This window comes from Peromyscus eremicus, chromosome 12 (genome assembly GCF_949786415.1).
Source record: "Peromyscus eremicus chromosome 12, PerEre_H2_v1, whole genome shotgun sequence".
Taxonomy (NCBI): domain Eukaryota; kingdom Metazoa; phylum Chordata; class Mammalia; order Rodentia; family Cricetidae; genus Peromyscus; species Peromyscus eremicus.
Window position 1 is genome coordinate 18,308,952 of NC_081428.1, and position 20,009 is coordinate 18,328,960.

Here is a 20,009-nt window from a genome sequence, read left to right on the forward strand (position 1 = left end):
CGTTTTTACACAAAGTTCTGCTATAGTTTGACTTTATCCCTACAAATGTAAATATATTGTAACCTTGGTCCTCAGCATGTCTATGTTAGTGAATGATGGACATCTGTAAGAAGTAGAGCACAATGAGGAGTCATGTGACACTGTGGACATGGCTTTTGATGGGGCTTTGCAAGTAATGAGGAGATGTTGTTCTGAAAGCATATTATTGGCCCATCCCCAGTGTCTCTGGGTCTCTTCTCTTTCTCTGTGAGTTCTTCCTCTCACATGAATTCCTGTCATGAAACCATCCCCATCAAAGACTGAACACTTGAACCAAGCCAATGTGGAGCTGACAGTTTTCAAAACTGAGCTAAATAATCAACATTTTAAAATAACAAATTCAACCTCAGAAGTCTTGTGATAACAATGAAAAAGTAATAAAACCTGAATGAAGAATGGGATTGTCATTCTGTGTTAGAAAATTCACAAAAAGCTTTTAACTGTAGGAGGCTGTCCTGATTGTGTGTGGGGTGTGTGTGTGTGTGTGTGTGTGTGTGTGTGTGGGTGGGTGGGTGGGTGTGTGTGGGGGTGTGTGTGCTTGGATTGCAGCATGTGCTACCATGTCTGACTCCTGATGGAGTGTTAAGATTTAAGGCCTTCTCTGTTAAGTTAGTCTTTCTTTGAGTCATTTATTCCTCCCTACTTCCTATCTCTGTTTTAAAACAGGGAAGTGTATCCTCTTCATAATCTATTTTTTTGTCACTGCTAAAATAATCTTGCCTCAAATCACAGATGATCTCTTGATTTAGGGCTTTTCACTGATGCAGGGATAAGACTTTGGGACTATTGGGATGGAGTGAGTATATTTTTGTAGTTTGAATTAAACATGAACCTTGGTAGCCTAGGGCAAAATATTACAGTCATTATACTATTTGGGTGTGTTTCCTTGATGTTTCAGTGTTGGAAGCTGGTCCCTAATGAACCAATGTCAAGAATGATGGGACATTTAGTCACTGAAGCATAGAGCAAGGCGACTATGACATTGGGGGCATTGCTTTAAGAATCCTCAATGCAGCTAAGTAGTTCATGTGAGACTATAGGTACTTCTGCAGAACTGGGCTGCTGTAAACAAGATTCTCTTCTACACTCTGACTTACTGACACTCTATGTGGTGTCTCTGGTATACACAGGGTAGCAAAGTAGCACAAGTATGTAAATAGCACACTTGGGAGGCCCTGCTGCAGTGGGACCTAGGAAGTTTAAACTCTAGTCTCTGAAACTGTGCACTAAGCAACCATTTTGATTGTCTTTTGCTCTAGCAAAAGAAAACTAATACAAATTCTTAATATCATAGAAGTACTAGCATAGATTGACTTGTAACTTGGGACTAAAGAAAATCCCAAGGTGAACACCCTATGATGAAAATGGCAACTCTATAGTAATCAAATAATTAGGAAATAAGAAATTAATAAGGAATGAAATATTACCCTCAAGTATATTTCAAGAAAATTCAGAAGATTAATTACAAACCTATAAGAAGAGTAGAAAAAAACTTTTGATTCGAAGTTTTTACTTAAAATAAAAATAGGAATATATTAATGCTGACCAAAGAAATGCTGTTGTTGGCAGTCTGTCCTTGTGAAGATATGGATGGTACGAGTCATCGTGTAGTGAGTAATCGATTACTTTGGTAGTCAGGTCACCGAACTAGAAGTAGAAGTAAAATGCTTCTTATCAGTGACAGGAACAGCTCTGTGCAGAATACTTGGAAGCTGGCAGCTTGAATTGTACGGAAAGAATCAGATACCCTCAGTGTTAGAATCCACTCTTTTGTTTTAAGATTTTTTTATTAAGGTTTACTTGTTTATTTAAACTTTATTTTTTCATATTATATAACACACACTGTTCCCCCTCCCTCCCCTTCTCCTGCTCCTCCCCAGCAACTTCTCATAGGTTGTAAGGCCTCCCTTGGGTATTCAACATAGCCTGGCAAACCTAGTTGGAGCAGGCCCAAGTCCCTCCTCCCTGCATCAAGGCTGAGTAAGGCATAGCACCATAATGAATAGGCTTTAAAAAGTCAGTTCATGTACTCTGGATGAGTCCTAGTCCAATTGCCAGGGAACTCACAAACAGATCAAGCCACACATCTGTCACCCTCATTCAAGGGGCCTAGTGTGGTCCCATGCAGTCTTCCCAGCTGTCAGTCCAGAATCAGTAGGCTCCCATTAGCTCAGGTCAGACCTCCCATTAGCAGGTCTCTGTAGTTTGTCTCTTTCCCACCCCCCACCCCTTCTTATAGTCCCTTCTCCCTCTCTTCAACTCAACTCTAGGAGCTTAGCCAAGAGCTTGGCTATGGGTCTCTGCATGTGCTTCCATCAGTTGTTAGGTGTAGGTTCTATGATGACAACTAGGGATTCAAGTAGAGGGGAAAGCCAGTTCGAGCACCCTCTCCACCATTGCTATGAGTCTTACCTAGGTACATCCTTGTGGGTTCCTGGGGATTTCCCTAGCACCAGATTTCTCCCTAACCCCATAATGGCTCATTCTGTCAAGATATCTCTTTCATTGTTCTCCCTCTCTGACCCTCCTTGAACTCGGCTCTTTCAAGCCCTCATGTTTCTACCCCCCCATACCTTCTCCTCTACTCCCCCTCCCAGTTTACCCAGGAGATTTTAAATCTTTCTCCTTCCTGGGGCAATACATGTGTGTCCCTCTCAGGGTCCTCCTCTTTACCCAGCATCTTGGGGTTGTTAGTTGTAGCATGGTTATCCTTTGCTTTGTGTCTAATATTCACTCATGAGTGAATACATACCATGTTTATCTTTCTGGGTCTGGGTTACCTCATTCAGGATGATTTTTTCTAGTTCCATCCATTTGCCTACAAATTTCATGATGTCGTTTTTTTTTTTGCCACTGTGTAATACTCCATTGTGTAAATGTACCATATTCTTTATCCATTCTTCAGTTGAGGGGCATCTCGGTTGTTTCCAGGTTCTGGCTATTATTGATAATGCTGCTACGAACATAGTCAAGTAAATGTCCTTGTGATATGATTAAGCATATTTTGGGTATATGCCCAGGAGTGGTATTGTTAGGTCTTGAGTTAGGTTGATTCACAATTTTCTGAAAATTCCAACCCAAGGAAGTTAGCTGAAACCACCAAAATGTAGGCAATAGATAACCTCACACCAGCAAATCCCAAAGAACTAAACCCCCACAATAGAAGATATAAGAATGATATTAGTCACAGAATTTAGAATACTATCAATACCTGAGAGACAATCACAATAAAAGAGCTTCCTCTAAGGATAAAGATGCAATTAAGTGGTAGGGTGTTTACCTAACATGTATTAGTACTGGATGTGATCTCCAGCTCAATGTGAAAAAGTTACCAGATACTTATTCAAAAACTGACAGTGCACAAAGAAACAACCCCAGATAACCGAGTATATCAAAGTCTTTAGACTAGAAATCAATCTATGTTATCCAGACTATGAAATGAATGCCCAGTGTCTATGAATACATCACTTACTCATTTTATTCTCCAATTACCTACTGTATAATAGAGTCAATACATTCTTCTTTTCATTTGGTAATGATTGCAATGCTTAAGAACACTGGTAGTTTTCTCCGCATACATTAGAAGACAAGTCACTAATCATGGTTGATGGTCAACATTCTAGATAACTCAAGAAATAGATCTTTAAAATGTAAAAGAAAAAAGTGGGGCAGGAGTATTGAAACAAAACAGAAGCCAAACGAATCATCGCCAAAGGTGGGGCAAAGTTAGTAAGAACATAAACACATTAATAGTTACTGGATTATAAACATGTATTACCTACATCCTGGAGTCTTGACATTATTAAGCACAGTATTTCAAACTCTTGCATTGACTTGTTAATCTTTTAATGCTATTTTATATATTGACCAAATTCAAGTTTCTAAATGTGGAATTTAATGAAAAAATATAACAGTTAACATACTGTTAACAAAATTTATTTCTAAATGTGACCAAACTATATTTTAAAATGGAAGATTTCCCAATCACCTTGAGAATCAAGGAACTATGAAAAAACACTTTATTCCAAAGCAGCATGATCAACGTGATAATAGGCCATTTGCTTACCAGTTATTTGTACTGTGAGAAAATCTTCACTGGGCAAGTATCATTAACTGGGGATGCTTCGTGGTGTCCTAATACGACTTGGGGACCTTGGGGAAAGAAGAGTACTGATGCAAACATCCCCTGGTGACAGTGAATTTAATTAAGCTTCCCTCAGAAATGTCCTTCATCTAATGCATAAGCAGCGAAGTGAAATCAAACAAGTTCCTGAGCTAAATACTCAAACTATCTGGAAGAAACTTCTAAGTCGTTGTCTCTGAAGAACACGACAGCTCAAAATGATGCGTTCCTAGGATCGTTTGAAATCATATGCTGCTCAAACACATTCAATAGGAGAAAAGAAGGAAAAAAGCAACAGAATTGGAAACCCTGCTCTTCAGGCCTCGGTTCAGCATTGGAAGTAGCTCTTACATCTGCCTGTCCTGGTTCCAGGGAAGCGTATCTGCAACTTTTATCCTAAGAGCTAAGCCACGGTTTATCAGCAGCTGGCGTGGAGATTCATGTCGTGATTTACCCGGTTCTCACGCTCTGAGAATCTCTTGTCTCTCCAGATTGAGCTCCTGTTTGGAACAGTAGAGAAACAAAGTTTTTCATTGCATTTATCTGCTTCCTTTCAGATTTCAACACCTCAGCCAGTGGAGTCTGCCAGCTATGACAAGCAGTTCAGGATCCTTGTAGTACAGACAAGCAAAGCTGTATTCCTCGACAACACTGGCTTCTGAAAACACCTTTCACTTCCCTAGACCCAGACACTAATGACAGAAAATATGATCTTAACCCAATATCTCACTTCACAATTTCACACAGGTTTAAAAAAAAAACAGCAAAATAGTATTTGCGCATTTCTACATAAATTTAAACTGAGAAAACTAGTATGTTTCACTTAATCTCATCCGAAAAATAGAATAAAAATAAATACTTAATCAATTAGGATGCTGGTTTACCTGTGGGCATTATTATCAAATAATTTAGCATCACTCCTTCAAATAATGAGGCTTCCCCATTCATTCTCCAACAATTCTCATTGCCGTAATATTTTGATAAAATATAAATGGTAGTTTAGACGCCTATTTTATTGACTCAAAATCCTATTTATATATGTAGAAAACATGCTCTCTAGGCTTACATATTAAAGTGTATCATTCAAATAGAAGGAACCAGAAGGGTTCAAAGTAGCTCCTTTGGTCACAGCACTCAATTTTGAAATTTATTAACAATAAAATACCTACTGCACTTTTCTTTTACATTTTTATAAAATGTGAAGTTGTTTATTAATTTTACAACTAGAAGAATGTGAAAATTGAAAATACGAAAAAAAAAATTACCTTTAATGGGTCTTGAAATATAACACCAGAAAACTTCACTGGCATTTATATATTTATTTGAATGGAAGCTCATGAACATGAAATTTTCAAGTTTTTGTTGAAAATATCCAAGCATTGAATGCTCTCCATCTTCTATGAGTTTACCAGTTTCTCAGCATTCTAGTAATTGATATTTTCATAATTGTTTCATACAATGGAAACATATTTTTATAAATGCTACTTTCCTTCTTCTATAATTTCCTCTTTACTTAGATAATACCTCATTTTCACAGATAAAATCCTTCCTAAACTTTAAAATGTTTGTCCTTATATGCCATGTGTAAGATCAGATTCCGGGGTCTTTAGAGTCATAGTCAAAATGGTCAGATTCCTTGTTCTTTCTAGTGTAGACGTTCCTTTTCAATTTAATTGTGTGTCTGAACAACATTCACCTAGCAAAGTCAGTATTTTACTTCAATGCTAATGATATTGGTTTGGAGAAGAGATCTCAGGCCATTTCACAGACGTCCTTATATAGATTGTAAAGAGTTCACACTCTGCCTGGCTATGATCATGTTGACCTGCCAGTCACATTTATTCCCTTCCACAAAGAGATGACCCTTCTGCCCACCTATCCAAGGGGAATAACAGCTTTTAACCTACTCTAGCATAACTTTCTAACCTGTAGCCTCCCAGTCTCTGCCATATTAAGTATGACCCTTGTTAAAATGTAGACATTTCACTGACTGTTTTTCTTATTGTGTCTTTAATTCTGTTTATGTAAGATAGAAATTAGAAGTTAGATTTACTGAGTTTGCCTAGCAGGTAAACTTGTGACTTGATCCCGAGTGGTTACAAGACCCTAAGAAAGAGTGGTTGCCTCCATTTCAGTCTCAGCTTTCATATAAGTCTTACTTCAGGAATACTTTGTGACGATAGAGCAGACAAGTCAGAATTTGCCTTGAAAATGATAACCAGGGAGCTGTCTCGGGAATGTCGGGCTATGTTTGATGGTCTGTGAGTGCCCTCCACAGGGTGCAATGTAGACTGAAAGTGTTGTGTCTGCTTAATTTTCTTGAGTGTTTTGCCTAGGATCATTTCTGTATCAGAAACTCATAGAGGCTCAAAAAGAAATAAAATCCCTTGATCTAATTGAAGAAAGGTTTAATCATTTAAGTGAGGAAGGAAAATGTTGATTCCAGTGTAGGCCTCGCTCCCACTGAGCATCACCCTATCACAGTCAATTGCCTGTTAGAAGCTTCTGGAAAATGTTGTTTTGGTGCCTGAACAACAGGTAATAGATTTTTAATCGTTTTTTTTTTTTTCAGTCTTTCATTTTGGTGGGAATTGAGTTAAGAGCATGAATGTTGGGAATTATTCCTGCACCCCACACTATTTGTTTGGAATTAGTACTTAATAAATCTCCAGCAACAGTTTGACTTTCTAGACCATTTATCCTGAGCTTTGCTTAAATTTCCTCTGAAAGATCTGTATCTTCTCCTCTTTCAAAAGCTAATGCAAGTTAGAAATTGGTCATGTGATAGCGAAGCCCCAAATATAGGCAAACACATTCATTTTGAAAGCTAATTATTTTAGATGGGAAAGGGGAATCATGGAAAGAAAAAAGTTTTTATCTCTCACAGGAGATAAGAATTCTTTCAGAGCAAGTATTTAGCAGTGTCTCCTTTCTTTAGAATCAGTTTTGAAATAACAAGTAGAGAGCAGCTGGGAACCAAAGCCAAGAAAATACAATGTGTTGAGCAGAGAGAGCATGGAGAATATTTTGTTTCATGAAGACCAGGTGCTACACAGAAGCAACCATATCTTTCCAGATAAGGGAGGGAAAGGCTGTGTGCTAGCAACACTTGAAATGGTAAGACATTAAACATGCCCCCCACCCCACGCCCCCGAATTGCGACAGGCTCCTTGAGTAAGCCTGGTCAATCCTGACAGCCAGCAATACAGAAAGTCTTGAGACACAGAGTTGTTCCCTGAAAGCTTGGTAAGTGCCACTTCTGTCGTGCATCACACATCAAAAACTGTGCACGCCACACAGAGGCACAGAGTGATGGGAGCATTGGTCTTGCTTTACTCCCATCTAATAACGTGCTTGAGTGCCTGACCCCCACTGCATCAAGTGAACACACACACACACACACACAGAGAGAGAGAGAGAGAGAGAGAGAGAGAGAGAGAGAGAGAGAGAGAGAGAGAGAGAGAGAGAGAGAGGTCTTTTTTAGAAGCATGCTTAACTAGCTTTTCAGCTTTTGGCTCATAAAAAAGACAAAGCCAAATAGAAAAAAATAAGATTGCTAATTAATGAAAGGAACAGATCTGCCAGAGATCCAACATCATTCATCTCATTCATCTTCCAGAAGACAAATAAGATCATGGCTTAGCTGATTTCATGTGATTGATGGGATCAATGGATGAAATGTATTTTTGTGAAATTGGAATGGTGACTGTGCTCTACAAACATTCACAGAAGACACAACTTCCTGGGTTATAGTGATCCTCTCTGGTTAGAACTACAAACTCTGGAAGGGGTGAGCCTCCAAGGTCAGTGCAGGTGAGGAAGACAAATAGAGAGGAAGTACAGATGACTTTTGAGAGGGACAAAAAGGATAGAAGGGAGTCACAGTATCTCTTCACACACTCAAAAAAATTTTTTTCAGTGCCCAGATATGATGTCAGTGGGTGGGAAGTGATCTGGAATATTTTGGGTGTGTTCTCCAGAAGGAGACCATAATGTAGCTATGAGATGTTTTCCTTCCCCCATTCTTTCAGGGACAGACACCTAAAAAATAACGTAAATATAATGAGATAGTTTTCTACTATTACATAAAAATCAGTATTTCTTTCCCTGTCACACATGTGATATTTTATAATGATAGTACTTACAACTAATTACTGGGTATCTCTCCTTACTTTTATTCAAAACCATTTTGCAATAAGTCTGTATTGTTTTTGTAGAGTTTTTTTTTCCTTTTAGGTCATGTCTGAAGAAAGCTTTGGAGAGTATATTAAATTTCACTTTTGTATACTTCATTCATTTAGGTAGGAGAGTTAAGAAGAGGCCCTTAGGGCACTTACAGGGAATTGAACACAGAGACATTTACCCCAATTTTACAATAATGAGATAAAGCAAAAGAAATCCTTGTCAATTTAATAGAAAAATCATCACTAGAGAGAATTTGGTTGCCTTTGAGCTTCGCAGCAAGGCATGTTTATTGCTTGATTAAATATTAATATGATTAGAGGTCATGCTCCTTGGTAAAATCCCATTAGTAACACAGAGTGGAATAAAAACATTCAACTTCAGCATTTTTTTGTAATGCACTTAGAACTATGTGAATAACAGCTAAAAAGTGAAGACTTCAGCCTGTGTCAAGAACCCACAGAGCAGACTCTGCTATGATCCAGTAATGCTCAAGTCAAGGAGACATTAACTATGCAAGAAATTTAAAAAGGAAGAGTTTCATTCTCTGACAGTCGAGACTGTGAAAAACCATATTTCAAACCTAAGTAGATCAAATTGAAGTTAAGTAAGTACATGTGTCTCAATTAACTAATCAACCATTATGCTTGTAAAGACTAATTAGGTAGAGTTGAATTGTAGCCTATCATAAACCAGTGATTAAATAAGGAGAAGGAATATTCAAAGACCTGGTACAGTGTGAATGAAGAAGAGTGACCTAGGTCCTTTATGTCTCCATTTCTCTTTATATAATTTCAAGATAATACATCTCATGGACCTGATAGTTTTAGAGCCTTTTAAATAAAGACATGTCACTCAAAATGAGTGAAGCTTCAAGTAGGAAGTGTGGAACAATTGGTAATAAGTACAGAAATAGTAAAAGGAATGCGGATTTATGGTGTCACTGATATTACTTCATAAATACTAGAATTTTGACATAAAAACATTAAGTTTTTGGTTTAAGACATGTGAAACAGGAATGATGTTTTCATTCTAAGTCATATCCAAGCTTGTTGTTGGAATGTTAAAAATGAATAGATACATTTACGCTGCTGCTATTAAATAATCCTGTAGTGCACATAACATATAGATGTTTACAGCTGTTTTAGGAGCTTTTTTGCATAAGACTCATCCTTGGGACTTCTTTATAAAGGATATTAAGTCCTGAAAACTACTTTTTTATTCCTCATTCAAGTCTGCGTTTAAATATCCAGAGTACACATACAATGTAATGTTAGACACATCTTAAACTCTATTACCTATTTTCTCCCTTTCATATTGCACAGTTTCTCCTAGGTGCCCAAGGTTTTCAGAAACACCTGCGGCTATAAAAGTCTAAAAATGCGTAAGTCTGTCACATAAACTGTTCTACACCAGAATGTGAATATTACCTATATACTTCTTGCCACTACTAAAAATCATCCCTGGGTTGTTTATTATGTTGAATACAACATCTAAATGATTCATATATATATTTCTAAGTGTCTCGTGAAAAGGAAAGAAGTCTGTATGTATTCACTGCAGAATTTTTTCAAGCATTTTTTACACATATATGGTTAAATCTGCAGATATAGGGCCTACAGAACCAGAGGAACAACTGTACTAAGATTTAAAAAATTCACTAAGGAAAATAGCATCCTATTCACTAGTATTTTCAATCTTATGAATATGGACAGAGTTAAATTATTAATAAAATAAAATTCTACTATGATTGTTCCCACAAGTGAGAATCTTGGGATTTAAATTAACAAGATAGGCCTCTATAGTAAAACACTATCTAATTCAATTAAAATTGAATTCTTTCTAAATTGCATGGAGGAATACTGTATTTCACACAGGAACTCTGTACCACACATACATCATAAAGGAGTAATTTCTGCCAGGCACTTTAACACTCTGCTCTTTTAAAAGAGTTCAAGACTCCCTAAAGGATCTGATTGACCATCCTTAAGACCTCTTGCTTATGTATATCTTTAACACAGGCATCCTCTGTGCAGATTTCTGCACAGGCCCTATATTTATGTGTGAACCATAGGCATCCTGAGCTGATGACAACAGGGTATTTGTTACACTTGGTTTCCAGGGGAACGATACTTTACAGAAACCCCACTTATGCTGCTCCACGCGAATCTGCCTCGAAATCGCCTTCAAAGAGCCCTTGTCTCCATCTGTGAGCTGAAGGTAAAGTGCTGTGAAGGCAGCGCCTAATGAGCTGACTTGCCTCCGTCAGGGCACGTCTAAAGTTACTTCTGCTGTCCCCCTAGGGAACTGTCAATCTGGAATATGAGTGAGAGGAGAAGAAATCACTGCCCTTTCCCGGGAGTATGGCACTCATGCTAACACACTCGCTAATTTGCTAGATACAATAAAGAATGGATAGGCAGAGGAAAATCCATGTCAGCTAAGTGCTGGCTTCCCAGCTTTTTGGTAACAGTTTTTCCCAGACATGCCTGCTACATGTGCTTGTGCCTCCATTTTGTCACTGTGCTTGTTCCTAATTACATATTTCACACAGTGTATGTACCCTTTCCTGGGGCCTATGTTGCCTTGCTCCCAATTTTAATTTGACAGTGAAGTATTTTAACGCAGGCTAACAGAACCATAAAAGCCTGTGCTTGAGAGCAATTGTTTAAGACCAGCTTTGTTCAGGCAATTCTCATTAGTCAGCCACGCAAATCATGAGAATATTAATAGCAGGTGGTCTTCATTCTGGTTACAGTAAAGAGGAGCCGTGAAGAAGGTATGTTATGAAGGTCTGATTATGGCTGACAGTTATATACATTCTGCTGAGACTGGAGTAAATTAGTAAAATGTGGGTGTGCTTTGGCTCCCTTTGTAGGGCTTGTTACACTTCATGGAGCTGTGATTTCAAATTATGTAAGGAGATCATTCTGCCCCTGTGACTAAACCTACAGAAGAGAGAATATTTGCCATCATTTGAATTTTACTTTTGTGTATACATCTGCTGTCACTCACCTAACTAACCTTATTATCTTGTCCCAAAACAAAAAAATAATTGGCTATATTTTATAGTACCCAATTAAGAAAAGAAAGAAAAATGATGGTGAGGTTTATAGATCATTTGGGCTCCCAAAATTATTTCAGTCTTTAAGGATACCATGGAAAACATGTCCAAGTATATTACATACTGGAAAATCATGAGCAATGTTTAGAGATAGTGTGCAGCTGTGTCTGTACAAACACATATCTACATGCAAAGGATTTAGGTGAAGAGAGATATGTTCTAGTTTCATCTTGTTGCTGTGATAAAACACTCTGACGGAAGGCAACTTGGGGATAAAAGGTTTATCTGGCTTCCACTTCCAGATCACAATGTATCACTGAGGAACTTAAGCAGGACCCCAACAGCAAGTTTGCTGGCTCCCATATAAGTTCGTGCTTTGTCACATTTATTATATACTCCAGGGACACCTTCCCAAGAAATGGCATTGCCAAGGTGGGGTGGAACCTTCTATATCATCACTCAAGATAATCTCTTACAGACACAGCCAGACATCAGTCCTCTCTGGGCCATGCTTCAATTGAAGTTCTCTCTCCCCAGGTGACTCGAGTTTATGTCAAGTTGAAAATAAAATCTAACCAGCACAAAGGTTTATTTCTTTCCCAAACAGGTGATGGTTATCTGGATAACCACAGCTGAAAATATAATTAGTAGGAAAGCACACAGATGAGAGACCATATTCAATAGTCGAGGTGAAAGATAAAGAAACTAAAGTTACTCAAAGGCCACACAAGTGGTGCCATGAGCAGACATTTATGAAACATAGAGAAAAAAAATCCCCAAAATGGTGTCCTTACTATTTGCCTTTCAAATTTTTTTTTTCCAATTGACCTTGCTATATTGAGAAAGGAAATTATAGGTGATCCTTAAAGGAAACTATATAAAATCTCAGTGAAGTATATACAAGAGGACCTTTCGAAGATCACAGCCACTGATGGATTCTGGTGGATGTGCCTCTCCTGTGAGGTTCGTTCTGAGAACACTAGGAATTCTCTGTTCTTTCTCCCATGTGAAACAGATAAAAGAATGCACATCATTATGAAGACACAGAGAATTCAGAACCCACAAAAACTGTTACATGGATGCATCTCATACCTCATTAAATGGCTGTCTCATTTTAAGTGTTCTGCTTATAACTCTATTCTCTCTTTCTTTCTAAAAGTACCTATTTTTCCCAGTACAATCTTATTCCTGCTCCTTAGCGGTATTTTCCACTTCCTTGTTGGAACCTTTTCCTCTTCCTTCATTTAAATTCCAACATCTAGGGGATGACCTTAGAAGAAACTGACATGTGTCTGTTGACCCAAATGTCCAAATAGAAAACACCAGCAATCAATTTCTTTCAACGACATATGCGAAATAATTCAAAATGCTGTACCCATCAGTCTCCCAGGGGGAAATCTCTCAGAGAGTGTCCTCACTGCTCTTCCATGAAAAGATGAATATGGCCAAACACATACAAAGTGGTCTGTCTACGATTTCAATTGCCATATTAATTATTGATTAAATCCTTACCATTGAGTACATTTCCATTCAGACAATTAAAATCATAAGAATGCTTTTTCCCACGTAACATTTGCTCCATGAGATGCTAAGTGCTTTGACTTGGCCAGTTATACAGCCTGCTCCAACGGAGAAATGCCCAAGGAACTGTGTAAGAACAAACTATTCTTCAAATCGTATTTTATTTTCATGCATCTTATTATTTCAGTATTTCAAATACAAGACAAGAAATTGTACCTAATAATCAAAACATGGTTTACCAAGAAATTTTCTTCCCTGTGCCTTTTACTGAGTATCTTTAAAGGTAGAAGGCACAGCCTGGAGGGATATTAAAAATGAATGAAATATCAACTTTGCAATAAAATCTCTGGAGATCCATAAAGTCAGCGCCAGGGTGTAACAATTATTTGATGTCAGAAGTAGGACTGAGAACCAGATTTTCCAGTACCATTTCAATATTGTTTTCACCAAAATACTACACAGCATATGAAATGTATCACTACAGAATAACAATTCTTTAGTGCCAGACTGCTTACACAGTTCACATCAAGAGTGGCATGAAGCATACCTTCAAATTTCTCTGATTTTACCTGATGATACATATACATGTAAATGATGGATGAATATATACATATTTCACATATTTCATAGGTATGTTTCATATATATCTTTCATATACATATATTTTATGTAAAAATAATTCATTGATATTGTTAAATGTGTGAGCTTCATGAATCAAATAAAACATTATAAATGCAGTCAATCACAAATGACACACAGCAAATCTGACCCATTTTCTTGATCCAGTCAACTCACCAAGTGTTATGAATAGCCCATGTGAAATTGTAGTGAATCTGTAATTTCAAAGTAGCTCTTTCACTTAAGGAAAGGAGCTAAAGAACATAAGCAGTTTTTTTTTCTCCAGAAATTTCTGTATGTTATAATTTTTACTTTTAAAATAAAGACATGCACTTGAAGGAAAAAAAAACACAAAAATGCTCCAGAATGTCAAATATAATTTTATATTTGAATATTTATTTTGAATATTGAAATGTAGTCAATATTTAGATAAGGTTTTTCATGTATTTTTCCCTACAAAGTTTTATGTAAATCTGGGTAGTGGATGATGACTTTGAATTTCTGACCCTCCTATGTCTATCTCCAGAATAGTGAATTGACAGCTACGTGTCACCCAGAGTTTGTGCATGCCAAGAAAATATGTTACCAACTAAACTATACTTCAGCCATGTTTTTCTTAAGTTTTAAGAAATTAAAGCCACCAAAAAAATTCACAATGCCAATATTAGTCAGATACACAAATTGTTTAAGCAAGAGTAGTTAGCAAGAATGCTTAACTTTTGGTTTCCCTTACAAGTTTGTTTGTTTAAGGCAGGGTATCATAATACATCAGGCTAGTGTTGTAAATGTTTTAAAAATATAATAATGTTTGTTATTATAAATATTTCTGTTGGCCAAGTGTGATGTCCTATCATAAATCCCTACATTTAAGAGATAGAAGTATGCAGATCAGGAATTCGAGATCATCCTTAGCTGCATACCAAATTCATATATATGATTTAAAACACACACACACACACACACACACACACACACACACACACACACACTTTAAAATAGTCTCCAGTCCATATCCAATGATATTTTGATACCTTTCAGGTACTTACTTTCAAATTACAATAATAAATCTCCCACATTTGTGTTATTCTCTCTGGGATTTGGTATTGGCTCTACAAAAATCATGGGTTTATTTACTATTTTGTTAATATCTCATTATGTTGAAAAATGTATCAGGAGCGTATTTTTCTAACAGAAACTCAGAGCCTTCTGATCTCTGAAATCTTCTCTTGTCAACTAGGCACAAGTTAGATTAATTCTTACTCTAAAGTCGGGTTGTACTCATTCTTGTGGGTTTTTTTCTTGACTTTTTTAAAATTAAATTTGTCATTCTCACACACAGAGTGTGTTTTATCTTGATTTTTTATTATTATTTTAGTTTCCCCTGAATACTGATCCTGAGGTAAGTGACTATGTCTGGAAAAAAGATAAGAGAGAGAGTGAGACAAGCTGGAGAACATGACAGAGCTGAATTTACAGAGGCAATGGTGTGGAATGGGGCAACTGGAAAGCTTTCTTCCTAACCTCCTGAGACAGGGCATGTGGTGCTCTCAGAGTCAGTTCACGAAGAGAAAGCAGACAAGGCCATGATGCCCACTGTATCAGGCTCATCCCCACTGAAGTTAACTCCTCTTCACCTGTGCAGTGTCTTCTTTATGGGAGGGAGCTTCCTTTCACAGCTCGGAAGAGAACATGGAGAAACAACTATTTAGGTTCAACACGGGAATGCAGAAAATATCTGTTGCACTGAAAACATGTGAAGTCCGAGATGCACATTGAAAGCACAATAGAGTCTCAATGAATTCATTTGGGGAACTGCAACCTTCAGAAGAAAAAGAGGGGATTATTGTTTTTCTGATTATAGATGCTGAGGTAACTTTTGACACCAGTAGCCTGATTTAGAAACCTTAACGCCTTTTTAGTCTGCTCAGAAGGTGCAATGGGATTAACATGAAAAACATGGGGAAAATAGTCTAGAATCAAGATGAGCAGTACAGGGGCTATGTCAAGAGCTCTAGTAAAAGGTGTCTCCTGAACAAAAGGAAGGAAAAAAAGGAAAATCAAGGAAGAGACTCAAAGTATTTCTAGCTCTTTGAAGAAAAATGAAGTATAGATTTGGAGGGGTGTGAAGGATAATCCTCATTGCTGATATCGATTGAAAGGACAAATGCTGATTCCCAAGCTGAACACACAGATTCTTGGAGCCTAGCTGAATTGGGAACTCCTAATTGGTTTGGTGAAAGACTCTGTCTCAAAACCATGAGGTGAAGAGTGAGGAAGACACCCAATGTTAACCTCTGTCCTCCACAGGCACACTAACCCTTACACACACACACACACACACACACACACACACACACACACGTACAAACAAGTATATCTGCACACAAAGAATTAGCTGGCATTGTGTCTCCATAAACTAGTGTGATTATTGTGATTTTTAGTAAGCCTTAGAATGAAGTCTCCAGAAATTCACTAGCTGGATTTATTTCTTCTGATGATCCTAAAATTTACATTTCCTGTGAATGATGTGGCATGGAATAAATAAGAACCATTACCACTTTCTCAAATTACATGCCATAGTAAAATTTGATGAAAGAAATGTCTATAGTATTTACTATTTCCTTTTGGAGGGGTGAGAGAGGTTTATGGTGACTTGGGCAGTAAATAAACATCACAAGATGCACACGGCCATTCCCCCAAGTGACAGAAGCAGGGAACAGGCTGAGGAGAGAAGAGTCAGAGCAGAGAAGTCTCAGTCTCCAACCCTTCAACTGCCTGAACATTGTGAGCAGAGCTCCAGGAATGCTGTTTTCTGGAATAGTCACCCATGCTAGGATGGGCTCTTCAGGGATACAGCTGACTGAGTCATCCCTGCTTTGTAAGTAACCCCCAACCTAGACATGTGTGAGTACCTCCAATAAACTCATCGGTTAGCTAAGGAGGACTTTGGGAGAACTGTTTATTTGATGTATCCTCAGTGTCCTACCTAGGATAAGTACAACCTGTTCACACCCCCCTAGGAAAAGTCACACAAGATTATGTCTACACTAGCTTTTTCTTGAAGAAGTCTTGCTGCAGTTATGTAGAAAGTGTCCTCTATTGTAGCACTCTATAGCTAGGACTTAGAACATATGAAACAGAGACTTGATGTATCTAAACCTGTGCAATAGTTAATAGTATACCGAGGTGAGGGGATGCTGTATTTCCACGAATGGTAAAATATTAGTAAGCCTGTCTTAAGTTGCATAACTATTAAAATTAACAATGTTCACATTTATAAGCTGTGTAACATTTGGGTCAGCAGGGAACCATGTACAGGAAGGTATATATTCCAGAAAATCATTCCAACAAGTGACATTTTAACTATTTTAGCGTGTGTGTGTGTGTGTGTGTGTGTGTGTGTGTGTGTGTGTGTAAACATAAGACGTTAACATACTTACTTCACCTTCTGTCACATTTCCTTGAACCTAGTTCTGCCATTGAGGGAGATAAGACTGTGTCACAATGATAAAGAAGACTCAGCCAAGCTTGTTTCTGCTTCATTGTATCTTTTATTGTTTATTATTTGTTCAGATTTTTGTTTGTCACTTCTGTTTTCTTTTGTTTTTGTTGTATTGATTGTCCCCACATGTAGTCCAAGCTAGCTTGTAATTGTGATCCTCCTGCCTCTGTCTCTCAGGTGAGATCTTACTGGTATGCATCACCACCTTCTGAACTCTTGCTTCCTACTCTTAATGGCATTTCTGAAAACTGTGGATTAGAAATCTTGATACCAGCTGGGTGGTGGTGGCACAGGCCTTTAATCCCAGCACTTGGGAGATAGAGGCAGGTGGATCTCTGAATTCGAGGCCAGCCTGGTCTATAAAGGGAGTTCCAGGACAGCCAGGACTGTTACACAAAGAAACTCTGTCTTGAAAACAAAGATAGATAGATAGATAGATAGATAGATAGATAGATAGATAGATAGATAGATAGATAGATAGATAAAATCTTGGTACCATCATTAATGCAAAAGGATTTTATTCTTATTGTAGGTGAGTCAGTATTTAGAAGGCACAGCTTGGTAAGGACTCCAATCCTTGCCTACAAGATCCTTCCTATCTGTCTAATCTCTATGAAGTTGGAGAAGACAATTTAGCAGTGAAGTGAGCAATATTAAAAACGAATAGCATGATACAGGAAATCAGAGCATGGTAGTCAGTCAGCTGGACAGACAAGGAGACCAAAAGTGCCCAGATAAGCATCTCCTAGAACACATGCTGGATGAGTGGAAGGCCTTGCTGGTGCTCAGCAACCAGAGTCAAAGGAAGGAAGAGCAGAACAAAGTCATGCCCAGGTCTCACCCAAGTCAGCACAGGAGAGCTTGACCAGCATCATTGGCATTGCGTATGATTTACAGAAACCTTTCAGAACAACAGTGTGTGTTTCACTAATGGAAATGCCTATAAAAGCAGAAACATTTCATAATAAAACAAAGTAGGCTTAGACTGCTGATCATCATGCTTTGATATTCCTATTCCTTTTGAATTGCAAGATTTCAGTTTCTGTTAGGCTTATACATGGGCATCATTAGGAGTCTATGGTAAACTGAGTAGCATATTATAGTAAAGAGTCATTTTTAGCACTAAATATCAGAAAAAAATATTATATTACAAGCTGAGTTACCGTCTGTATTGTGTATGGATCATCTAAGCAGAGGGAGGGGTCAGGGAGAATACTTACTTAAGCCCTTGGGTGGGTACAATCTCAATACAATGATGACAAACGCTATCTTGGTTTTTACTGATTAATTTAACCTGTATGCAATTAAAATAGATTTGACGTAGCTGAGAATATACCAGACAAATCTAAAGTTCATTATATCTCTTTAGAGCATGAGAATTATACTGTCATAGCTTCCTAAAGGGATTGTTCCAGCCATATCCTCAGTCCCCTCTATCCGTCTGAAGCCTGGGCCTTCGACCTGTTTCTCTTTGTTTTAGATCTTTGATTTCTGCCATGATTCCTTCTCCCTTTTCTCTGGGTGTGTGTACAGTATTTACTCCTAGTTTTTAAACCTTTGATACTAGCTTTCTGTTTAATTTCATTTCACTGCACATACATCCTCTCCCTTCCATTCAAAACAGGCTAATCTTACTTCTGTCCCCAAATCCTTTATGAAATAATGCCTTTCTAGATGGAAATGGTCTTCTGTGAATTAGTTAATTCTGTGACATGTTCACTTCCAAATCCTGACATGTTTAGAATTCCACTTCAGGGAAACCCTATTCTTTGACTCTGATGAATTTTTTATATCCTTCCTCCAACACACATCTAAGATAATTATTTTTAATATCTCAATGGTAGCAGCCCTTACTCTAAACATAAAAATACAGATTGACCCACATTTTAGACTTAATCCCCTGTTCTCTTTTTCCCGCTGCAGTCAGAGATATACCCCCTCCTTCTGGTTTAATTAGCATTTCTAAATATAACTCTTTAAATTTATGACAATCTAGCTCCCTTCTACAGCGTGCCCTGCATTTCTAGGGAAAATGTGTGTATTTAATCAAATGAAAGAAGTTTCAACATCTAAAACAGAACTGTTTCTCTTGTCTTTTCTCTAATATAATCCTCCTTCTCCTTTCTTTTGTTTTGTATGTCCTGTGGGCTTAATTCTCTTAAAGAGTTAAGCCCATTCCCTATTTTCTTTCTGTTCTGCTTCCCCTACCATTGATTAGTAAAGATCACTGTTGTTCAGTTTTTCCAAATGGCATGTTTAGTCTCTCACTTCCTCTGTGTGTTGCCCTGCCTTAACTAATCTTCTTACCATCTCTGGATTGCTTTATGAAAGAGATTCTTCATGAAATACGTCCCAACAAGTTTCTTTTCCCAATTACTGATTTCATCACATCACACAACTGATTGTTCAAAGGCATACATAATTTTTTAATCTTTACTTATTGTTTTTTATGATTTATTTATTTTTATTTAATGTATAAGAGTGTTTTGCATGCACGATAAATGAAATGTGTCTGGTAAGTTGAGAAAGGAGGATTAGATCCCCTGAAGCTGGAGCTGTGGGCAGTTGTGAGCCACTATATGGCTTCTGGGAACTGAACTCAGGTACTCCGAAAGAGCATCAAGTGCTCTTAACTTCTGATCACCCCCCTAGCTCCCATTTATCTTCTGACATTGCTTCAACTCCCACCCCCAGCCCTACTCACCAAAGCCTCCAGATTTATATATTGACTGCCACCGGGTCTACCCAGACCATCCAGGGTTCTGAGTCTTGTTCTGTGTAGCGCCTTACACAGGAATTTGAACTAAACTTATATTTCAAGACCAGTACAAAATCTTTTTCCTCCATAGAGGATTGTAGTTCACTGTAACCCACAAAGAACTCCTAATTCTACCTACAAAACAGGCATGTTTTCACATACGGTGCATGATGCATCCTATTTGAAGATATATATCAAATTC

At 37.7% G+C, this 20,009-nt stretch overlaps 1 long non-coding RNA gene across 7 annotated transcripts; it reads right to left on the reverse strand.

The window, feature by feature from the left end:
* Positions 1-1,532: 1,532 nt before the first annotated feature.
* On the reverse strand, positions 1,533-12,422 carry LOC131922563 (uncharacterized). Of its 7 annotated transcripts, none has more exons than XR_009382318.1 (7): positions 12,318-12,383; positions 11,885-12,040; positions 10,483-10,659; positions 4,514-4,662; positions 4,106-4,191; positions 2,820-3,102; positions 1,533-1,758 (listed from the first exon to the last, which is right to left on the reverse strand). It is a non-coding gene; the product is annotated as an uncharacterized LOC131922563 (long non-coding RNA). The 7 variants fall into 7 exon arrangements; XR_009382315.1 differs by having other exon boundaries at positions 12,203-12,377; XR_009382312.1 differs by lacking the exon at positions 11,885-12,040 and having other exon boundaries at positions 12,318-12,422.
* Between the last annotated feature and the right edge of the window lie 7,587 nt (positions 12,423-20,009).